The following is a 10,575-nucleotide window of genomic DNA, read 5'->3' as shown; positions in this document are numbered from 1 at the left end:
GGTGGCATGTCATAGCACAAGTTGGGGGTCTGGGGGCACCTACTCTTGCATGCAGACCCAGGTTTCCCAATCAGATCTATCTGTTCTCCTGGGGTCTTGGCATAATGAGGTACCTGAACGAGAAATCTTTCACCCAGTTAGAGGGCTTCTGTCTGGGCTGCAAGGGACTAGGGAGTCCTGAGTGATCCTGCTGATGCACAGCCCCTCCCCCAGTCCTTCCCTCATGGAGCCTCCCATGGCAGCGATCCCAGACTTCAGGGGAGGGAGAAAAGTTCTCTCTTACCCTGTTCCAGCTCCTCTGAGGACAGGTACAACACCACTGACCTCCCTCATTTGACTGCCCTTGGTCTCTGAGGATTCCTGTGCCATCAGGATGTTTTTCATTGGACTTTGGTTGCTCTTTTTTGTTGTATGTTGGAGGGGAGAGAGTCCTGGGCAAGCTCACTCCACCATGATGCTGACATCACTCCTTCTCCCAGCTGCCTCTTAATATTGGGATTCCTCAGGCTTCCATCCTCAGTCCTCCTTTCATGCACGCATGCATGCATGCATGTACACAAACTCCTTTCTCCTGTATTTTCAATCTCAGCTGATGGCATAATCACCTACTTGTTCTTTTAAGCTAGAAACCTTAGAGTCAACCAAAATCAGGATTGTACTTAAACCCAATCAAAAGAAATATAACAGGATAAACAAATTCCCAGGCTTAGCCCCAAAACTAATGCATAAAAACCGGATGAATGTATAGTTAGATCTAGTGCTTTTCTTTTTTCTTTAACTCAGTGTATGATGTGGTCATCACTGTATGATGTGCCCATCAAAATGATAGAGTTGTAATCATATACACAAGATGTATGCACAAGAAGAAAGGGAATACTCTTACCTAAACTAATAGGAGAAAATTGCTCTAATATGAGACATGAGTCTTTTGCTAATCAAGCCATGCCTAGAGTAGTGCATTTCCTTCCAAATTCTACAGCTTAAAAATGAATTAAAAACAAAGAAACCACCAATGTGGTGACCTGACATGAAGTCATGTTTTGTAAGGGATGGCTGACGAACTGGAGGTGTTTCAACTCAAAAAGACTGAGAAGACTTGATGACCATCTTTGCATATTTCTAAGGATATTCCGTGGAACTGGGATTCAGCCTGTACTATGTGTCTCCAAAACGCAGGATGGGTAGGAGAAATAAGAAAGTACACTTCCACTCAATGCAAGAAAGAACTTACTAAGAAACAAAAGTGTATGAAAAACAGGACAGGGTGCAGGAAAGGGATGGAAACGGCTTAGGCTAATGGAGAAAAGAGGCTGTCAGAAAATGGACTATCTCACCTATGAGATGTTTTATACGAATGTAACAGTAACCACTAAACAAAAAATCAGAGCAGAGCCACAATTCATAAATAAAAAGAAAACTGACAAAATCACCACAGAAAACTTCCCAAGTGAAGTAGCAGTCAGACATACAAGGGAAGGGAAACAGTGAACACATAGAACAACTGGAAAACAACAGATAAAATTGAAGTATTATGCCCTAAAATATCAATAATAACTCTAAATGTAAATGGATGGAATTCTCCAATCAAAAGACACAGAGTAGCTGGGTGGATTCAAAAAGAAGACCCAACAATATGCTGCCTCCAGGAAACACATCTCAGCTGAAAGACAAACACATGCTTAGTGTGAAGGGATGGAAGACGATACTCCAAGACAACAGCAAATAAAGTAAGCAATTGTTGCCATATTTATATCAGACAAAGCAGACTTCAAGATAAAAAAGACAAGGAGAGACAAAGAGGGGCAGGAGACAATGATAAAAGGGATTTTCTGACAAGAGGAGATATTATTAGTGAATACATACACACCTAATGCAAGAGCTCCAGTGTACATAAAGCTACTATGAACAGACCTTAAGGGAGAAATTCACAGCAACACAATCATAGTAGGGGACATCAATACCCCACTTACATCAAGAGATAGATCATCCACACAGAAACTCAACAAGGAAATAGTGAATTTAAGTGAACCACTTGAGCAGATGGACTTAATAGATATATCTAGAACATCCCATCCCCAAACAGCAGAATACACATTCTTCTCAAGTGCACATGGAACGTTCTCAAAGATAGAGTATATGCTGGGAGAAATGGCAAGCCTCCGTAAATTTAAGAAGACTGAAATAATAAAAAGCCACTTTTCTGACCACAATGCTATGAAACTAAAAATCAACTACAAGACAAAAAGCTGGGAAAATCACAAATATGTGGAGACTAAACAACTTGCTAGTGAAGAACAATTGGATCTAAATAAACCAAAGGAAAGGATTTTTAAAACCTGGATAAATATGCACAGGAAAACACATCATGCCAACTCTTACGGAAAGCAGCAAAAGTAGTTCTAACAGGGAAATTCATAGCAATACAGGCCCAACTCAAGAAAAACAAGAAAAATCTCAAGATGACACCCACCAGAACTTGAAAAAGAAGAATAAACAAAGCCCAAGGTCAGCAGAAAGAGAGAAGTAATGGAAATTTGTGCAGAAATAAATGAAAAACAGGCTAAAAACTCAGTAGAAAGGATCAATGAAACTAAGCGGAAGTTCTTGAAGAAGAGAAACAAAATTGAACAAACCCTTAGCCAGACACACTAAGAGAAAGAGAAGGCTTAAATAAAGTTAGAAATGAAAGAGGAGAAATTTCAATGGATATCATAGACATACAAAGGACTATATGACAATTCTATGAAAAACTATATGCCAGCCACCAAATTGGATAACCTAATAGAAATAGCAAATTCTTGGAATTGTACGAAGTCCCAAAACACCCACAGACAACATTATACTTAATGGTGAAAAACTGAAAGCCATCCCTCCAAGAACAGGAACAAGATAAGGGTGCCCACTCTTGCCACTCGTATTCTACATAGATATGGATGCCCACTTTTGCCACTCCTATTCAACATAGGTGTGGAGGTTTTGACTACAGCAATTTTCCAAGAAAAAGAAGTAAAATGTATCCAAATTGGAAAGGAAGAAGTGAAACTCTCACTGTTTGCAGATGACATGATTCTACATATAGAAAACCCTAAGGAATTCATCTGAAAACTATTAGAAAGAATCCACAACTACAGAAAAGTTTCACGGTAAAGAAATCAACTTACAAAAATCAGTTGCATTTCTATACACTAAAAACAAACTGGCAGAAAGACAAGTCAAGAATAGAATCTCATTTACAATTGCAACAAAAGAATGAAATACCTAGGACAAAATCTTACCAAAGAGGTGAAAGACCTATACACTGAGAACTATAAGATATTACACAAAGAGACTGAAGAAGATATAAAGAAATGGAAAGATATTCCATGCGCATGGGTTGGAAGAATAAAAAGTTAAAACATTCATATTACCTAAAGCAATCTACAGATTCAATGGAATCTCAATCAGAATCCCAGTGACATTCTTCACAGAAATAGAACAAAGAATCCTAAGTATATATGGAGCAGCAAAAGACCCAGAATAGACAAAACAATCCTGAGAAAAAAGAACGAAGCTGGAGACTTCACAATCCCTGACTTCAAAATATACTACAAAGCTCTAGGAATCAGAACAGCATGCTACTGGCACAAAAACAGACACCCAAATCCATGGAACAGAACTGAAAGCCCAGGCGTAAAACCACACATCTGTGGACAGCTAATCTTTGACAAAGGAGGCAAGAGCATACAATGGAGAAAGGAAAGTCTTTTCAAAAAACAGTGTTGGCAAAACTGGACACCCACAAGCAAAAGAATGAAAATAGACCATTACCTTACACTGTACACAAAAATTAACTCAAAATGGATTAAACACTTGAACGTAAGACCTGAAATCATAAAACTCCTAGAAGAAAACATTTCCAGTACACTGCTTGACATTGGTCTGGAAAACATCTTTTTTAATACCATGCCAGCACAGGCATGGGAAATGAAAGAACAAATAAACACGTGGGACTACATCAAACTAAAAATCTTCTGCAAGGCAAAGGAAACCATGAACAACACAAAAAAACAGCCCACCAACTGGGAGAAAATATCTGAAAATCATATATCTGACAAGGCGTTAATTTCCAAAATATAAAAAGAACTCAACGACAAAACAGAAACAACCAGATTGGAAAATGGGCAGAGGATATGAAAGGATGTTTTTCCAAGGAAGATATACAGAAGGCCAGCAGGCACATGAAAAGATGCATGACATTGCTAATTATGAGGGAAATGCAAGTCAAAAATACAATGAGCTATCTCCTGAAACCTGTCAGAGTGGCTATAATGATGAAGACAAAAAATAACAAATGTTGGAGAGGATGTGGAGAAAAGGGAACCCTACTAGACTGCCAGTGGCAATGTAAACTGGTGCAGCCACAATAGAAAACAGGTGGAGATTTCTCGAAAAATTAAAATCTGAAATACTATACGATCCAGCTATCCCACTACTGGGTACGTATTCAAAGAAATGGAAAACAACAACTCAAAGAGATTTACACACCCCTGTGTTCATTGCAGCATTCTTCACAATAGTCAATATGTGGAAGCAACCCACTGTGCTTCAACTGAGGAATGGCTAAAGAAGATATGGTACATATATAAAACAGAATACTACTTGGCCATTAAAAAAGACAAAATTGTCCCATTTTAAACAATATGGATGGAGTGTGAGGGTGTGACGTTAAGTGAAAATAAGACAGACAGAGAAAGACAAATATCCCAAGGTTTCATCCATACGTGGAAGATAAACAGATGGGTAAAGCAAACAGATTAGTGGGTACCAGAAGGGAATGGGGTTGGGGGTGAGCAAAAGGTGTAAAGGGGCACATATATATGGTGATGGATAAAAATTAGACTGTTGCAGGCGAGCACGATGCAGTCTCCAGGGAAACTGAGAAGCAATCATGTACACTTGAAATTACACGATGTTATAACCCATGATGACCTCATTTTTAAAAAAAGAAACAAAGAGGATATGCTGTCTCTAGAGCAGTGGTTCTCAATTGTGGGTGATTTTGTCCCCCTAGCCAAGTTTGGTGCTAAACATCATTCAATTCAGAGAACAACCCTCCACCACAATGAACGACCTATCTCAAATGTCATTACTCCCATGGTTGAAAAACACTGTTCTAGAGTTGCTGAGTTTCCTGTCACTGGAGGCATGCATGGTAGACCAGACCAGACAGTGTGATGACATCTAATACCTGGCTTTTGAGATCAGTGGGAAATGAGTTGAAAAATGTTTTTTGTTTCAGATCACTCTCCAGAGAAAAACACCTTAAGGGATGCTCAAGTGGTGAGGATGACAAACATTTGTTGAACACGGACTGTGGGCCACACATTATAGCAAGTGATTCATGTACACATCTCAGAGTCAATTCTGACAACCTTACCATAAAACAGGTATGATTGAACCTCGATTGGATGGTAAAATCAGGTTGCCCTAATGTCACAGAGCAGTCAATACTGCAACTCAGATCTACCTGACTCCACTGACATATGTCACTGTCGAAAGCACAAACAGGAAATTACTTTCAAACTTCTGTGCTCTAGAAAACAAATGAAGTGTCACATATTCCAGAAGTGTTGGCACAAAGTCTGAACAGGTTTTTGCTCACTGCAAACCTAGCTGGCCAGGAGAAAGGGGAAAGGATTCTTTGAAGCCATCCTGTGATGAAGGAGAGAACAGTATCTGGATTGTCCCCAAGTGCCTTCTTCTATAAGAACCACACAAAATATTCATCTATTCATATATTCATGGAATCTCAGTCAGAAGCTGAGCCAGATAATGACATCCCTTTAGCATGAAAGTTCAGTATGGCAGACTTTTGGACATCCCTGACTGGGAATCCTGCCCTTCACAAAGACAGTAAGTGCTGACCCATGCTTTCTAGGCTGCTTACACTGACGCCCATTGGTCAGGATGCCGTGGCCCTGCTTACACGTTGGTCAAGCAGTCACTAGGGCACAGTAGCCAAACGATGATAGGTTGAAATGAACAGAGCAGGTTGCATAGCACTGTAAGAGCTTGCTCTTCTGCACATAAAAACCCCCCAAATTCTGTGATGATACTGAATGGCAGCAAACACAAGTGAAGTATTCTTGATCAATCTCCACATTCAGTGGAAAATACTTCTAGACTGAAAGGGAAGAATTAGCCCAAGGAAGTAAAATCAAACAGAAAAGGCACTTTGAAGACAAAGAAGTGGTTGCACTAAAGGTTTCCACACCACCAGTCTCTCATTAACACGCGTCATGGGAATCTCTTAGGCAGTAAAATCCTTTGCTCAGCAAGTCATCATTTTTTTTTTTTTTGGAAAAACAAGATGTTATGCTTTTCCATGTTCTAAATAAAGAAGCAGAAATGCTTTGATATGTAGTAGTTTGTCTGACATTAAATAAATTATATTTCGTAGTGGTCTTAAAAAAAGGACAGAAGCCTAAAATATATCTAAGATCAACTTCTAAATGCACAAAAAAAAGCAGAAGCCAAATCGGATTCCCACAGATGAATTGGAAAAAAGCATAATTTTCTCCAAGTAAGAAATCAAGAAATGAAGTGGGCTCTAAGAAAAGAGGAACTGAGTACGTTTAGTCACAAATTAAGAAGTTAGGGCTCGAGGGCTGTCACTTGTCACATCCCGCTGACTATAAGCGAAGTGTTCGTATACTATTGTAGGTTCCTATTCTATCCGTGAAGATCTTCTGGATCACTGGCAGGAAGTACACGATGTCCTCACTGACTGGAAATGCTTCCCTCAGAATAAAACCCCGAATGCTGCAATTAGAGCCATGTGTCCCTGTTGGCTCCTCAGTGATTTGGAAGGACCCTGTTCCTCACCATTCCCTGTATAGTTCTTCAGATACAAGTATCAGCACATGCTGATTAAATCAAAATAAAGAAAAGCGATCTGTTAACTTTTCCTCGTTGGGCCAATTCATGAACTCTGTGTGTTCTTCTCATTTCAGTTGCTTACCTCTTAGACAGTTTAGAGAAGAAACGTCATCCACATCAGCAATAAGCCAACAAAGGACTCTTCTTCTGACATGTACAACTTACTAAAAGCAGTGTTCCTAGCTTCAAAGTCCAGCGGAGTCCTCAGTGTCCATCACCAAAGTCATGACAAAGATCTGAAATCTACCATTATCCCTCTAGGAAAGCCCAGGTACTTCAGATCCTGAAGGGACACCACTCTTTTAGCTTTTGGGAAGACAGCTGTAACACAAGGTGCTAAATCAACATAAGGGTCAAGGTTATACCTTGTTCTTTCTACCAACCCATCGCTGCCATACGTGATCCTAAGACAACGTTCCTTCAAGACCATTTCTCCAATAGCTTTTTCCTGCTCAAGAACTTCCACTGAAACTCATTAGCAATTCTACAACCTAGCCAGCAGTTTTCTATCCTCATGAACCACTTATCCTTCCTTTCCTTCCCTCCTCCTCATCACACACGTGACTCCCTGAAACAGCCAGTTCGGACCTATCTTCTCTACCACCTGTCTTGTCTCATGTTATTCTCTGGAACGTTTTCCCCTTCTTCTCAAATGCACAAATGCTCTCTTCAAGACTCGAGCCATGTCCTACCTTCCCAAGTCTGCATTCATTTTCATACCTAAATGCTCACTCGTTTCCTCCCATCTTCATTTTGGAATGCTGTTTGCAGTGTAAGCCAACTGATTTTGAATGAAAACAAAAAAGATGATCCAATGAATCCATTAAACATTAATTTTTGCAGAAGACATGAGGTTTACACCTTGGTTTTCTTTTTTTCTTTTCCTTTTGCCTACAGATGTCCAACTCTTCCAAAACCATGTAGAAAACAACAGTTGCACTCCTGGGCATTTACAGTAAAAAAATGAAAACATAGATTCACGCAAAAGCTGTACATGAGTGTTCAGAGCAGCTTTATTTGTAATAGTCAAAAACTAGAAACAACCCACATGCCCTTCAATGGGTGAATGGTTCAATAAAATATGGTAGAGCCATACAAAGGACAAGCACAACACAGTCATCTAAACCAGGAAATAGACACGGATACAGCATTAGTCACTCAACTACTTAGTAGAATTTCAGTTTGGACTGAAATTCCCTAGATGTGTGTAGAGTTCTATGATGTTTTCTCATGCCTAAAAATCCTTGTAACCATGAGAACAATCAGGACACAGAACTGTTCTATTACCCCAGAGAAATTCCCTCAGGCAACCCCTTTAGAGCCACACCCCCTCCACCCCCAGTTGTGACCGTGGAAAAATGGATCTCTTCTCAATTTCTATAATGTTGCCATTTTGAGAATGCTGTGTACATCGAATCAATCACACAGCCTTTGCAGATTGGCTTTTTTCACTCAGTACAATGCCTTAAGCTGCATCCAAATCATTGCCTATGTCAACAGTTTGTTCCTTTTTCTTATGACACTTTATAACTAGATATAATCTGTACATTGATAGCTCTGTGGCCACATTACATAGTACACTGCCAGGAGAAGTCAAAAAAAGCAACACTGCCTGTTGAAACCATAAAAGTTTCTGTTTCTGGGTCTCCCAGACGTAGCCTATGAAGACTAAAGGTTTAAGGGCACTTTCTAACACTTGGTATTGTGAAATGTGCTCACAACACATTCATATACAGAATCACCCAACGGTGGCAATTGTTCAGCTGTTCCTTGAGAAACAGCAATTAACCAGAAACAAAGCTGTAGTGACCTTAGCTACAAGACTTCTAACTTTATGACTTCGTGGAAAATTTAAGATACAGTTCACAGTTAGATAGAGAATGGAGTCTCTTTTGGTTCTGAAACAAGGAGCTAGGTCTGGAGCAGAATATCTGCCCTACAAGCCAACGGCAGCTAGACAGACAGTTTGCAAAGAGAAAATGACATAAATGCATAGGAAAGTATGAGAAAGCCCCCAAAAGTGTGGGATGGTGCTTCCCTGGATCCTAATGACTTTCCAGTTGTCATTTAGCTCCTTGCAGGACCAACTATCTTGTTCCAGATACTGAGCTCCATAAGACAAATGTGTCTTTCCAATAAAGTCTGCTATTTGCTTGAAAAGTATACAACAGAACATTCTGAAGTCTCAAACTAAGAACCTTGTCATTTAATTATATGATTCCACGTAGTACGTCCTCCCACTTTATGTATATGGCTTTTTTGATAAACATTTTCCTGTGTGTACATGTTTAATATTCACCCTAAATATCTACCAGCACGAACAATGTCTAACTTAATTTTCAGACCCTGCCGTACTCGTTCCCATGCTATGGGCCAGGGAGCCAGGGAAGGACAGGAGTTCTGGCAAAGAATCATCAAAGCCCACGTACCTCCATGAAGACGAAATCAAGAATATGATTCACAATAGATGTTTCCAAGATGACAAAGATGCTGTGGCTAAGAATATTCTTAACAAATTTACTGAAGAAGATTAATGAAAAGTAGAATAGTTTCCTGTCGTTAGTATTTATTGAATATTAAACATCTAATTCCTATTGGGGGAAAGCACACACCTCCTACCTCTCTAGGCTCTCTAGAGAGCTTTTCTTTTTCAAAGGGCTGTCCTTACGTCATCCAGAGCAACAACAGTAAGGAGAACGTGCTTGAGTTGGAGTGCAAAGATTTAACTCAACGTTGGGAGAGATGGAGCAGGAATCACTGGAAAAGTGCCTAAAATGAGGGCAAAACAGCAACCTTCAAATGTCAGGTCCTTAACTATCATTCAGGAGCCAAGGGGAAACAATCCAAGAGCATGGCCCTTTTTGCATCTTTATAATGGCAAGCGGGAACATCCTGCCAGGAACCGTGGTCAAAAGGGCCAGAGACATCCTAGGGCACAAACACATCATGTTACACCACCTAGCCACATGCTTTGCCAGGATTCTATCAGCTTTCCAATTACTCTTGCATCCTTACCAAAAATTCCATATTGTCTTCAAACATGCCCTACACATTTATTGACCTCTTGTGTGCTGGATGCTAGATAACTGCAGTCAAAAAGAATGATGTCTATTAGTTTAAAACCATGACAACTTGCTTCCAAAAAACACTACAGTAGCAATAACAGACTCTGCTCCCAGCACAGTCCCCGACATTGAGCAGGCCCCTGACGTCTGGGGCACAAATCAGACCACTTCTGCTCACGCGGAATAATAACCTCACCCAGCATGTCTGAAACCTACTCTCCAGACCTATACAGGTACCAACGCATTCTCAAAACCCATCAACACCAATGTCATGAGAGCCTCCTCCACACACACAGAGGCAGCATTTATTCTTGTTAGGTTTGCTGCCTCAGGTATTGAGACAGAAGCGCTGGCACTTTGGCAGGAGTCCAGGACTCATTCTTCATTGTACAGAAGGTCCACTTAAAAGCTTTGCTTCATTTCCAGGAAGCTTTATTTTTCAAGTCAAAATTCTATTCAAAGTACACTATACTTTATTAAAGACGACTTTAAGGAAAAATATATAGTTGTCAACATAAAAATCTTATTTTTTCTTTTTCAGATATCGGGGACATTCATATAATAATAATAATTGTAATTATTTTACAGTAGT

This window comes from Equus asinus, chromosome 3 (assembly GCF_041296235.1).
Source record: "Equus asinus isolate D_3611 breed Donkey chromosome 3, EquAss-T2T_v2, whole genome shotgun sequence".
Classification (NCBI taxonomy): Eukaryota; Metazoa; Chordata; class Mammalia; order Perissodactyla; family Equidae; genus Equus; species Equus asinus.
This window is presented reverse-complemented; position numbering follows the sequence as displayed.